Raw genomic sequence first — 15,000 nt, 5'->3', positions numbered from 1 at the left:
CAGTCGCTCCGGCAATGCATTAATTCTTCCACTTGCAGTAACTCATAAAAGTAACTCATAAAAAAAACAGGCTCTGGTGCCACCATTTCTTTACGAAAAAAAATTTATATAAATATACATAATGCATATACCATATATATATAAATATTTATATATATATAATGTATATATACAATATATATATATATATATATATGTATATATGTATATATACATATATGTCTAAATATAAATAAATATATATATATATACTATATATATATGTATATATATATATATATATATATATATATATATATATATATATATATATATATATATATATATATATATATATATATATATACAGGATCTCACGTTCCAAGATAAGTACATAAATGAACTTCAATGCTACTCGCGATGTGCCACTTGCATCTTCGTATCTTTCCTACTACTGTATTTTCATTCTGAGGATCGCTGATTGAATAAAAATCTTGTTATCTGATCATCAGCAAATATGAAGACATTACTAGTAATTTGGAATATTAACGTAAATCATGAAGATATAAAAACACCGTTTTTGTCGCTTTAGTTCCGTTTCTTTTTCTCTCCCCTCCCCTTGAGTGACTAAATATCAAACATGTTTTTCTCAGAACATACGTGCATTCTCTCTCTCTCTCTCTCTCTCTCTCTCTCTCTGGCAACTTCTTTTAAATGCATGCATATATCTGTCGATTTTAGATAACCCCCCCCTCTCTCTCTCGCTCTCTCTCTGGCAACTTGTTTCAAATGCACGCATACATCTGTCGATTTTCGATACCTCTCTCTCTCTCTCTCTCTCTTTGTTTCAAATGCATACATACATCTGCCGATTTTCGATACCCCTCTCTCTCTCTCTCTCTTTGTTTCAAATGCATGCATACATCTGTCGATTTTCGATACCTCTCTCTCTCACTCTCTCTCCCTCTCTTTGTTTCAAATGCATCCATACATCTGTCGATTTTCGATACCTACCTCTCTCTCTCTCTCTCTCTCTCTCTCTCTCTCTCTCTTTGTTTCAAATGCATACATACATCTCTCGAATTTAGATACTTTCTAGTAAAGTCGACTAAACCATTACGCACATTGTTGTCTTAGCGCTTTAGTGAAATGTACCCGCATCTGAATGCATGCATGAGGCGAACTCGACTCGTAAGCCGTATTCTTAGAAGGACGCTTTAATGTACAGTACTCTGGCTGGAACTTCTTTGCGTTGGTTCGAAATCCTGCAACGGCAGGTGAAAGATTCTTTGTTCATATTCCACTCGGGTGCAGGACTGCAGTGACAGCTTTACTTAGAAGAGGGCGGGGCAGTCCAGAAGTTAAGACATCGTGGCTATTAAAGCCTATATTTGAAATAGTGACCAATGGATTCTCTCTCTCTCTCTCGCCATCTTTTTCTCCTTTATATATATGCATATATATATATATATATATATATATATATATATATATATATATATATATATATATATATATATATATAAGTATGTTTTTAATGTATGTATACATATTACGTGTGTGTATGTATGTGCTTATTTATATTATATTACAGTTTTGATTCACATTAAACCTTAATATCCCAATTTCCCAGCAATTTGTCACTCGTACATTCAAGGCTTTTTGTCTGGAGGATTCGACTCTCTTCATGCACAGTGAGTTCTATAAGTTCTTTAGGCTCCGTATATTAGCATAATGGAGAAAAAAGCCTAAGTAAATGAAAGATGTATACAGTATTCTTGTACGACAGGGCACATAATGCCGTCAGATTCAGTAGTTCGCCGATGCTCACTCACTCTTGAATTTGAAATTACCAATATTCTCTAAAACTGAAAAGGCACTAACGTCATCATTTTAAATGTTACATGAATATTATTTCAATTTTTCCCGATTACATCCAAGAGCAAAGGAACTAGACGATCAAAATTACGGTTAAACTAAAATAAAAATCAAAAGTGATTACTGAACAGCAGAGCAGGCTGTGCAGGCTACGGTAAACCTCGATTACCAAATCTATGAGGACTAAAACAGCAAAGGAACAAGATAAAGAACGACACAGAAAATACTGAATAAAGATGACAGACTTTTTCTCATAACAGATGTAATCAAGCAAAAACAGGATACGGGTTACAGGAGTTTGCCAAAGTACCATCTGGTGCAATAAAGAGCTATTCTCACAAGGAAAAGAAACGTAAGCGTCTACGTCTAACAAGAGCAGTTTGTTAAGAACTGAACTCTCATGAATGGAAAAACAGTAAAATAGTAAAAGTAAGTATACCTTACTTTAACCAGACCACTGGGCTGAAACACAGCTCTCGTAGGGCTGGCCCGAAGGATTAGATTTATTTTACGTGGCTAAGAACCAATTGGTTATACCTAGCAAGGGGACCTACAGCTTACTGTGGAATCCGTACCACATTATAGCGAGAAATGAATTTCTATCACCAGAAATAAATTCCTCTAATTCTTCATTGGCCGGTCGGAGATTCGAACGCGGGGCCAGCAGAGTGCTAGCTGAGAACGGTACCCACCCTCCCAATGAGGAACTAGTAGCCTCGCGAACTGAGGTAAATGGACAATAAACAGTTGTGAGGACATTTTTACAATCAGGGATTTGGAATCGAAGTGCTTTAAGCAAAATTAAATTCTTTCTCACGGCTCCCAGAAAAAGTGGGTTCTTCGCCAGTGTCTCCAGCAAAATTAAGTTCTTTCTTTCAGCTCCAAGCAAAATTAAGTTCTTTGTCCAAGCTAAGCTAGGTTTTTCTTTAATCTTTCAACAAAATTATGTGCTTCTCCAAGCTCCAAACAAAATTAGGTTATTTCTCCAAGCGTCAAGCAAAAATAGGAGCTTACTTCAAGCACCAAGCCAGTTCTCCCGGCTCCAAGCTAAAGTTCCATTCCAAATTCTCTAAGTTCCAAGCAAAATTACGCTCTCTTCGAAATTTCGAGCAAAATTAGTTTCTTTCTCATGCTTCAAACAAAATTAGGTTAAAAAAAAAGTATATCTTAGTTTAACCAGACCACTGAGCTGATTAACAGCTCTCCTAGAGAGGGCTGGCCTGGAAAATTAGATTTATTTTACATGGCTAAGAACCAACTGGTTACCTAGCAACGGGACCTACAGCTTATTGTGGAATCCGAACCATATTATGACGAGAAATGAATTTCTATCACCAGAAATACATTCCTCTAATTCTTCATTGGCCGGTCGGCAAACGCTGGAATTAGGGCTCTACCCACCCCTCAATGAAGAAACCTCCAGAATTAGGGTCTAGTCCAAGTTACAAGAAAAATTAGGTTCTTTCTCCATACTTCGAGCAAAATTAGGTTCTGCTCCAAGTAAAATCTTTCTAAAAATTAAGTTCTCCAAGTTGTGAGGAAGTTACGAACTGAATACAGGCAATCATAAATACTGAAAAGGTAAAAAAAAAAAAAAAAAATAATGATGGAAGAGTACAATGAAGCCAGACATGAACTGATCTCAATTCAAATAAGGCATAAGATAAAATTCGCCACATCAAAGACCTTTCCTGCATTCTTTAACGTGCTGAGCCTCTCAGTGACTGGAACAGTGAGTCATGCATCCAAAGGGCTTCTTGATTAACATGGATCCTGAACCATGACCCATCAAAATTGAATATCTTATGCCCCAGAGAGAGAGAGAGAGAGAGAGAGAGAGAGAGAGAGAGAGAGAGAGAGAGAGAGAGAGAGATCATGAATGGAATCAAGGAGTATATGGATTTTCAGTTAATTTTACGTTGACATACTTATCAGTTACTGGATAAGAGCAATGCATGCCGAAGCGTGTTATTATCAATAACCTACTGATAAATATTCTGATGGATGCCCAAGAGTGAAATGAACATCTGAGGTTGGTTTGGCTGATAAAAATGAACCTCTAACTTTGCAAAGAATCTGTGCCAAGAACCCTTGCAAAGAAAAATTATTTGAACCTTAACTTTGTAAAGATATGTTCTTGGATCCTTCAATTTTGCAAAGAACGATTTTTGGATCCTTCAGCTTTGCAAAGAAAAGAAAAATACTTGGAACATTCAACTTTGCAAAGAAAACAAAAATACTTGGAACATTCAACTTTGCAAAGAAAGGTTACTGGAAGCTTTAACTTTACAAAGAAAGTTTCTTGGATTCTTCAACTTTGCAAGGGATTCTTAGAAACTTTAATTTCCAAAGAAATGTTACTAGAGGCGTTAACTTTGCAAAGAAAGATTCTTGGAACCTTTAACTTTGCAAAGAAAGTTTCTTGGATTCTTCAACTTTGCAAGGGATTCTTGGAACCATTAACTTTCCAAAGAAATGTTACTAGAGGCATTAACTTTGCAAAGAAAGATTCTTGGAAGCTCTAACTTTGCAAAGAAAGATTACTGGAAGCTTTAACTTTGCAAAGAAAGTTTCTTGGATTCTTCAACTTTGCAAGGTATTCTTGGAACCTTTAACTTTCCAAGGGATTCTTGGAACCTTTAACTTTCCAAAGAAATGTTACTGGAAGCATTAACTTTGCAAAGAAAGATTCTTGGAACCTTTAACTTTGCAAAGAAAGATTCTTGGAACATTTAAATTTGAAAAATAAGGTTGCTGGAATCTTTCACTTTGCAAAGAAAAGTTACTGGAAGCTTTAACTTTGCAAAGAAAGTTGTTGGAAGCTCTAGTTTTGCAAAGAAAGGTTAGTGAAACATTTAACTGTGTAACAAAAGAATGTTAGAACCTTTAATTTTGCAAAGAACGGTTATTGGAACCTTTAACTTTGCAAAGAAAGATTCTTGGAACATTTAACTTTGCAAAGAAAAGATTGGGAACATTCAACTTTAGAAAAAAGATTCTAGGAACCTTTAACTTTGCAAAGAAAGGTTCTTGGAACCTTAAAATTTGCAAAGAAAAGTTCTTGGAACCTTTAAATTTGCAAATCAAGATTCTTGGAACCTTTAACTTTGCAAAGAATGATTCTTGGAACATTTAACTTTGTAAAGAAAGATTCTTGGAACCTTTAACTTTACAAAGAAAGATTCTTGGAACTTTTCACTTAACAACGAACGATTCTTGGAACCTTTAACTTTGAAAAGAAAGGTTCTTGGACCCTTTAAATTTACAGAGAAAGGTTCTTGGAAACTTTAAATTTGCAAAGAAAGATTCTTGGAACCTGTAACTTTGCAAAGAAAGGTTCTTGGAACCTTTAACTTTGCAAAGATAGGTTCTTGGAACCTTTAACTTTGCAAAGAAAGATTCTTGGAACCTTTAACTTTGAAAAGGAAGGTTCTTGGATCCTTTAACTTTGAAAAGGAAGGCTCTGGGAACCTTTAACTTTGCAAAGAAGGATTCTTGGAATCTTTAACTTTGCAAAGAATGGTTCTTGGAACCTTTAACTTTGCAAAGAAAGGTTCTTGGAACCCTTAACTTTGCAAAGAAAGATTCTTGGCATCATTATCTTTGCAAAAACGATTCTTAAAGTCTTTCGTTTTGCTAAGAAATATCCTTGGAACCTTTTGCTTTTCGAAGAAAGATTCCTGCAACCTTTTGCTTTGCGAAGAAAGATTCTTGGGACTTTTCATTTTACAAAAAAAAGATTCTTGGAACCTTAAACCTTAGCAAAAAAGATTCTTGGAACCTTTGGCTTTGCGAAGAAAAATTCTCGAGACCTATAACTTTGCAAAGAAAGGGTGTTGGAACCTTTAACTTTGCAAAGAAAGCCTCTTGCTCACTATCTCTGTTTAGTGGGCAAAAACAGTCGTGTATTCTTAATTTTAAAATAGTAGTGGCTACCTACGAACATAAATAAAATTCTCTAAGGCTTTTAAAAGGAGAATTACGAATCACGAAATAGTTGTGGGTATTTACGAAAACAAATTAAATTCCCTAAGATTCATAAAAGAAGAATTACGAATATGTTCGTATGGAAAGCTTCCATAGCCCACTTTTTACTGGGAACAGCATTGATTTCTAGTTTCGTGACCTGTATCGATCCCGGGTTGCTTGTACTAGAGGAATGGCCGTGCGTTTGAGGAGGAGTGCGCTGAGCTACTCCAGTGCAAACACGGATTTTCTTTCACGCAACTTGTAAACATAATTATTAAAATCAATGTCTTCATAACACGTACACTACAGCACTCATTTATTAACTAACTCAAAGCCATTGTATCTTCCTGTTTATAGATGATCACTGGCACACCCAAACCACAGCAACGTCGTAACGTTTGAATTTCGTGGAAATGTGAAGGTTTTAGCAGTGCTGTTTTTTTCTTCTTCTTTAGTGGTGTAACAGACTGAGGAAGAAAACGGGAGCGTATATTTCTGGGAACACACGATATCTGAATGGCGCTTTCGTTCGCTCTCGAGTTTCCAAATAGCATTAACTGCTATTTTCCGTTTTCACGAAATTTCTAGCAAAACCTTCAAATACTGAGGGGGAATTGTTTGAAGGTTTGTCAAAACAGACATTGAGAATTATAGCTGAGCGGCGTGGTAAGCTCACGATGTGGTATGTTTGGTGCCAAGGAAGCGACGAGAACCTACTACGCTTTAGAAAACGCAAGTGGTATGTTGATAACTCGATAACAGCATCTCCCAAACAAGTTGGGAAGGTGACGCAACATTTAATTTCCTCCGTTTGCCTTAAAAGATTTACAGTACAATGAGAAAAGACAGACAAACTGACCAATAACGTACTTGAGGGGAAAACAGGTGAAAGGAGCGTCTACCGTCAACGCCGCCATGCCACAGTGAGTTAATTGCGCATAGGTTAATGGTAAATTCTCAGACGTCGTAGGTGTTTTCCTCACTTGGGGGCGAGGAGAGGGGAGATAACAGGGGGGGGGGGTTACGCGTGGGTAAGAGATGGGGGAGTGGGGTTACGCACGGGTGATAGGGAGGAGGAGGAGGACATTTGATGAGTATGTATGTGGGAGAGGGGGAGCTTATTTTCTCTCTAGGCCATTATAAAGGCTCGAGAGTTTTTTTTTTTTTTTGATCGAAAGGGTAAAGTAACACACTATAACATTACTAGGAAAAACACAAAGGTTATAAAATATATCTCTTAAAATCAAACCTCGCAACTCCCATAGCAAAAGATCAGTAAATATCAAACTAAAGACAAAAAAAATCTACTTCTATTCCTAATGCTGGCGGTGGAATTAAATCTGTACTTACTTGCTTCCCCATCTCTCTCTCTCTCTTACTTGCTCTCTTTCTCTCTAGGAGAGGGCGGGATAACAAGACGACTACTCGATCAATAAACGGAGTTGCATCATACATCTGGCAGCGGTGTCCATTCACTACCCTCGTCCTGCGTAAAATAGTAAACATATTATCAGTACGTTATTAATGCAACGTACATAAGCAGAAAAATGCTTCTGAAAGGTAGTATCGTTGATATGAAGTTATTTGCCTCAAAAATACTAAATAGTAAGGACTGAGATACAAATAAATGTCAAAACAGGATTACAAAACAGCAAGGTTCGGTTAGAAAGCTTTATCTCTTGTTTTACGTCACAGAGCGTTGCTACAATACACTAGAGGAAAATGACAAAATAATTCAATTGATAAGAGAACCGAGGGACGGAATTATTGCCTTTTCAAATGATACCATGCCAAGGACATACACGATTAACCTTTAGACCCCACTACGACATCACAAGTAGGTCACGATTGATTCGCCCTCATATAGGCCTAAGTATACAGATAGCCCTGCTTCTTTTTTCTTTGCCCCAGTACCTTGCGCATTAAATCCTTCTCTCTCTCTCTCTCTCTCTCTCTCTCTCTCTCTCTCTCTCTCTCTCTGGTCTGTGCATAATAGGACATTGCGGAGAAGTTATAAAACGCATCTGACGAAGTTTGCCGGGCAAATTTCTTACATTTTGGTGCATTCTTTTCAGATAACGACATAGTCATCGACATAGACCTATAAGAGAATATAAAAAATACATCAGTTAAAGGAACAGAAGTACAGTAAACAAGAAAACGTCTGCTGTAAGTAGAAGAAGCTTCCTGATATTCAAGACAATACAAAAAGAAGAAGAAGAAGAAGAAGAAGAAGAAGAACTCACGTAAGAAGTGTGGCACGCGTCCCCAGGTTAACGACCCCTCCCGCCTCTTCCCAAGGTCCATTCCCTTCTACTCCCCCCCCCCACAAAGGCCTCCCTAAATCCAATCTTCACTCCCCTCACACTCATGCTGGATGCGGTCGTGTACTCTACCGTGTGTGGTGGAGTTGATATTATTAGGTCAACTTCAACAGCGTATATGGGTAATTGAGAGACCATATAACTAATGGGTGGTTCTTCGGCTTATATAAATATAAACATGTTTACTACATAAGCTGTATTCCCAAATATTACTGTTTCTGTCAGTAATATGCATATATATATATATATATATATATATATATATATATATATATATATATATAGAGAGAGAGAGAGAGAGAGAGAGAGAGAGAGAGAGAGAGAGAGAGAGAGAGAAGCACTGCCAATGGTAGCAACATCTGCACCTCTTTCTCAGCATTTCCGGAGCTCAGCGCCGTTGGACTTAGCCAGTACTCGGAAGGGTGGCCCGTCAGTGCACTACAGACAGACATTAGGCAAACAAATCTTGGCCAACTTTCGGGGGCCATGGCGGGGCCACCGAGATTAATTCGGCTGCCTCGCAGGGCCACTGTGTCAGCCAACTCATACTTGATATTCTAAATGCTTAGAAACGTTAGCATAAGGTCTTGGTGAAAGGACCGACGCATCCATACACACGTACAAACAAAACACACACACATATATATATATATGTATGTGTGTGTGTGTCAATCTAAATTATATATATATATATATATATATATATATATATATATATATATATATATATATATATATATATATATATATATATATATATATATATATATATATATATATATGTCGAACAGGCATGTATCTACACTTATTTACGCATTATAATTTAGACAGTTAGAATAATTCTGTCACGAATCTTAAGAAACCCAAGTTTACTACGAGGTGGTCATATCATAACTCCGGCTGACCAACGCACATCACTTTGGTGATGCAACGAAGCTAACACGCAGGAAACATGGAACACAGACGGAACAAGTGAGTGCAACGGTAAAGATACCAAACTAAATGCCAGTCTTTAGGGGGAGAATGGGACCTTTGGGGAATCTTTCCGATGTCACCAATTGTAGGTGAAGACCAGAAGTGAGAAAAATCTGTGAAATGGAAACCGAAAACAAAGTTTCCGTTAAGCCGCCTTTTAATTAATGTTGATCTTATTGCCTTCCGGTGCTATTACTGCAGATGTTTTATAAGAACAGGATGTCTGAATTTTTAATGTCAACGGCATTCTTAAAAAAAAAAAAAAAAAAAAAAAAGCGTTTTATTGGGCAATAATGTTTTCTGAAATGACTATACAGGCAAGAGAATCCTGATTCTTAACCATTATATATATATATATATATATATATATATATATATATATATATATATATATATATATATATATATATATATATATATATATATATATATATATATATATATATATATATATATATATATATATATATATATATATATATATATATATATATATATATATATATATATATATATATATATATATATATATATATATATATATATATATATATATATATATATATATATATACATATATTGCAAACAGTTAATGTTACGTGTACTTCCTACCCAGAATCATGTTTTCCTGTCCCCACTCCAGCTGCAACGCTAAACAACCAAAGACACATTTGTCTCGGGCACACTTTTACGCCAAACCGGTCACTCTCCCGTTGACATATTTTAACCCGCTTCAATTTCATAATAACTTCTCATCATTCCCAACAACTTATCTTTTATACCGTACATCCTGAACAATCTCCCTATCGCCTATATCGTTTATATCTACATCGTAAGCTGGTTGTACGTTAATTTACCCCAGAAATAAATAAACAAACATATATATACATATTATATATATATATATATATATATATATATATATATATATATATATATATATATATATAAATATAATATAAAACAATCTTGTTATATTCAATCTGCTACATACATACATACACAGGCTACACATACACACACACACACACACACACACACATATATATATATATATATATATATATATATATATATATATATAAATAAATGCATACACTGTATATATAATGTATATAAATATAATGAAAAGCCAGCATATTTCAAGGACATACTGGCAAGACGTCTTCCAAATGTATCTTGCTGTTCAACGTGCGCACAGTCCACGTTGATGCAGTAACGTAATATAAATTTTTATCCTTCACCTCCCTAATGACACTGAGGCTTGAAAGGCGACTACTCAAGCAGGTGTTAGCGAGCCCTTTGCCGAGACCTAATCTTATGTGTCTCTGCTACGTATCGTGTAATTGTCTCCCGAGTGTTACCAAATGGTAATTTACCTCGCCAATTACGCCCACGTGTCTTCAGAAATGTTTGCTCTACGTCAATTTCATGAAATCGCACCGCGCTATTGAAGACGACCGGCTTCCTGACCAAATACTCCTTTGGAATTGGAATATCAAATTTAAGCCAATGGCCAAGCGCTGGGACTTGTGAGGTCATTCAGAGCTGAAAGGGACATTGACGGTAAGGAGGTTTGAAAGGTATAACAGGAGGAAAACCTCGCGGTTATACTATGAAACAATTGTTAGAGAGGGTGGAAAGTCAGATGGAAGAAAGAGAGTTTGAACGGAGGTACAGTAAAAGGAATGAAAGGGATTGCAGCTACGGGCAGAAGGGACTCTGCTAAGACCCGTAAGTAATGACTACAGTGCACCATATGAGGTGCATTGACAGCATTACCCCCAGCGGAAAACTATTCTTTTAGTCAGATAAGACTTACACACACACGCACCTTGTACATTGATCTCTCTCTCTCTCTCTCTCTCTCTCTCTCTCTGTTTTACTTGCAAAAACTTACCTTGAGTCAAGACATATTTGGGGACATACCAAAGCCGTCATGTCGTCCTGCCAACTGAGTTTTCTTGTGACACAGGTACTTGCTTAACGGATGCCATTCTTATCGATATCTCTGACACGTGAAACCAAATTTGCGTATCAAAGAGGAAAAGAATAATATGCGACAGTCGTGCATCTTCTTAACTTAATTTACCGTGCATTTAAAAGTATAATATTTTTCGTAAATGCATTTCCCGTAGTTTAGCATGTTCGTTTGAAATGATATTTGGTGGCTTATATCAAAGAATTAGGCATTAAATATATAACGTACCGTAATTATGTAACTTTGTATTTACCTAAATAACACCATCAAATACTTTTCATCAATGGCTTTTGAACTCGATGAGTTGTTGGTCTTCCCGTCCAAGAAAAGTGATTCTTCTCAATGTGTTGCGCATTTTTCAGAGACATCGAAGCATGGGATAAACGATTTGTCCATTTCAGAAGCAGTCGACGAGGAAATGTTTTCAGTGGAAGTTTTACTTTGCATTATAAAAAAATAAAAAGCTGGCTGATGGTACACTTCCTGTTCGGTATGCAAATCAACCGAAACTAGTAAAATGAAGTTGGAGGATTAGAGAGAATAAAAACAACAGTACCAAATACAAAATGAGCATTAACTACGAAATCACGAGAGAGTTCTGGATATATAAAAAAAGTTCGAATAAGTATACATAAATAAAAGCTAATGTAACACTAAAAACAAATAATAACTGAATAATACTTCAGCTACGTGCACAAGAATCACTTGAGATTAGGTTCGTATTATTTTCACCTTTCTGAATATAAGCAGTGAGGCAAGAAGATCTAAATTGTGGGAAGGATGGGATAATGAGGCGTCTGTTCCTTAAATGACTTATTCTCTATTTTTGTAATTGTGAAGTGTCATCTCCAGAATCTGTCATTATTATTATTATTATTATAATTATTATTATTATTATTATTATTATTATTATTATTATTATTATTATTATTATTATTATTATTAATTTTAAAAAAGGCCTCTAACTCGCACTGAAGCCAAATAGGTGAATATTGAAACTTATAAAAAAATCAGATTTTTAATACTTTAAAGATAAAAAAATCAGATGTAAGTCAAAATAAGGGGTTAATTTATTCGCGGAATAGTTAAAGCAAAGGTTTATAATGATTTTGATAAATTTTGTCAACTAACGTCGTAAGCAGACTGCAAAAAGGATGTAAATAGAAAATTACTTGATGGTAAGGATATAATTACTGTGAAAGAAATCGTAGTTAGGCTACATCTAATAGCCATGCCTTTCTCGCACTAGCGGATCCAGGAAAATTTCATGGGGGCACCAATTTATATATATATATATATATATATATATATATATATATATATATATATATATATATGCCGAATCCATTATTATTATCATTAAGATTATTAAATAAAATACAAAATCCACATTTATGTAAAGTAATGTATTTACAAATGATAAAATAAATTCCAGGAGCTTTCGAGAGCCTGCTCAGCTCCCTTCTTCAGCTATTATTATTATTATTAATTTTTCTCAAAATTTGATTATTCTATAATAGATTTTTCCCATTTTTATATTTCTCATTAATGTTATTATCATCTAAATCTTCAAGATTACTAAGTTTCTCATTGGAAGGGTGGGTACCGTTCTCAGCTAGCACTGTACTGGCCCCGCGTTCGATTCTCCAACCGACCAATGAAGAAGTAGAGGAATTTATTTCTAATGATAGAAATTCATTTTTCGCTGTAATGTGGTTCGGATTCCACAATAAGCTGTAGGTCCCTTGCCAGGTACCCAAATGGTTCTTAGCCACGTAAAATAAATCTAATCCTTCGGGCCAGCCCTAGGAGAGCTGTTAATCAGCTCAGTGGTCTGGTTAAACTAAGGTGTACTGAACTTTTCAAGTTTACTATTTTGTCATTATTTTTCATGGGGGGAGGGGCGCACGTGCCCAGGTCCCCCCCCACCCCGGGATCCGCTAGTGCTTTCTCGAAATCTGACTTTCAAAATGAAAAGTCAGTCGTGAAAGCAACGTCAAGCAGCTCGTCAGTTTAGAGAGTCGTTAGATTCGACTTAATATATAATCTACACAAATTTACTCCCACTTCTAAAAATCCTTTGACATGCGTTTCAGCGTTGACGGGTTCTTCTTGAGATTTTGGTAAGAATTCAGGTAATCGGATTTTTTTTAATGTTTTAAGTTTCAAAAATGGCGTCTGCGAAAACTACAATCATGACGCACGAAAACAAAAATTTCCTAATTCATTCATTAAGCTTTTAAGACAAAAAAAAAAAAGCAATAATATGAAGTTTGTTATGCTCTTCATGCATATTATATACACTTTCAGATGCATAAAAAACTATCAGGCAGTCCAGGTTAATTTTGCTAAAGTTATGATGTATCCTTTATGTCACAAATACGAAAACCATACACACACACACACATATAAATAAATAAATATATATATATATATATATATATATATATATATATATATATATATATATATATTTGCGTGTGTTTGCTCGCGTATAAATGAGTGTGTAGAAGTCTGATGGATTAGAAAACTAATATCTTGTGTTGTTAGTTACAGAGAACTTGTTCATTTATAGATATCTAATGAATGCATGCTACAACCAGCTTAAAAGATTACCAGCGTTAAAAGTTGAGTGGAAACATAGTATTCATCTCTGCCAGAGAGGCGACTGAAGAAGTCCTCGTGATGTCATTTCTATTCGGTTTAAGCAAACGGGATTTGGTTCGAAACCCGTATTCAATCGCTGAGTTACATGGTCTAGAGCAGCTTCATACACAGAACGTAATTAAAAATGTTAAAAGTCGTATGAGTTACAAGTGCAATTGAAATGCATGAAAGGGTTCGGTCCTGTTTCTATGAAATAAAATGTCATATACTTTGAACTCTAAATATTCCTTGAAAAGTGTGTAAGGCTTGGTGCAACTCATGCATAAAAATCTACATTTATAAATTTACGTAACTATATAGATGTATATCAACACACGCACACGCAAACACATACACACACACATATATATTATATATATGTATATATTTATACATACACATGTGCGTATATATATATATATATATATATATTTATATATACATATGTATGTGTATATATTAAATATATATGTAAACAGACATATAAATAAGTATATAATTATTTATGTCTGTACGTGTGTATATATAATATACATACATATATATACATATACATAATACACAGACATACATACATATACATCAAGCAAAAGAAAAGAGGCATAGGACCCTTCATGGTAGGAAGTGACGACCATCACCTTGTAAACCTGTCATCCATCTACTTGTTTGTCTCTGCAGTTATTTACAAGACCTCTTACGTATCATGTACTCATACAAAAGGATATGCACTATCACGCTTCACTGACTGAAGACACTGGGCCTGCATCATCGCCATCTTGCGTGAATGACACTCGTTCTAAAGATAGGGAAAATGACGATGAAGCCGGCCGGAAATATGGGAGAGAGAGAGAGAGAGAGAGAGAGAGAGAGAGAGAGAGAGAGAGAGAGAGAGAGCGTGCAGTCTTAGTAGTTTGTTTGCGTGGATTGTGAATGGTGTTACATACATCTATATAAGGATATTACTAACGTTTTCTCTCTCTCTCTCTCTCTCTTTCTCGGTATTGCATTGTCAATAAATAATGTTGCAATAATTCCTTTTACTTCATATATTTTAAGTGCCTCTCTCTCTCTCTCTCTCTCTCTCTCTCTCTCTCTCTCTCTCTCTCTCTAAGGAATGGTATTGAACTGGCACTATATACTGACATGCATTAATTCCTTTTACTTAGTAAATCTTAAACTCTTCCATCTCCCTCTCTCTCTCTCTCTCTCTCTCTCTCTCTCTCTCTCTCTCTCTCTCTCTCTCTCTCT

General features: G+C 35.4%; 1 long non-coding RNA gene across 2 annotated transcripts in view; it reads right to left on the bottom strand.

Moving 5' to 3' along the window:
* The window catches only part of LOC136853506 (uncharacterized), a 648,606-nt gene that overhangs the window by 102,915 nt on the left and 530,691 nt on the right, over nucleotides 1-15,000 (bottom strand). For both annotated transcript variants that reach the window (XR_010857484.1, XR_010857482.1), the window contains exon 4: nucleotides 7,177-7,312. This is a non-coding gene — a long non-coding RNA (uncharacterized lncRNA). The remainder of the gene's footprint in view (nucleotides 1-7,176; nucleotides 7,313-15,000) is intronic.

This window comes from Macrobrachium rosenbergii, chromosome 27 (assembly GCF_040412425.1).
Source record: "Macrobrachium rosenbergii isolate ZJJX-2024 chromosome 27, ASM4041242v1, whole genome shotgun sequence".
Classification (NCBI taxonomy): Eukaryota; Metazoa; Arthropoda; class Malacostraca; order Decapoda; family Palaemonidae; genus Macrobrachium; species Macrobrachium rosenbergii.
This window is presented reverse-complemented; position numbering and strand designations above follow the sequence as displayed.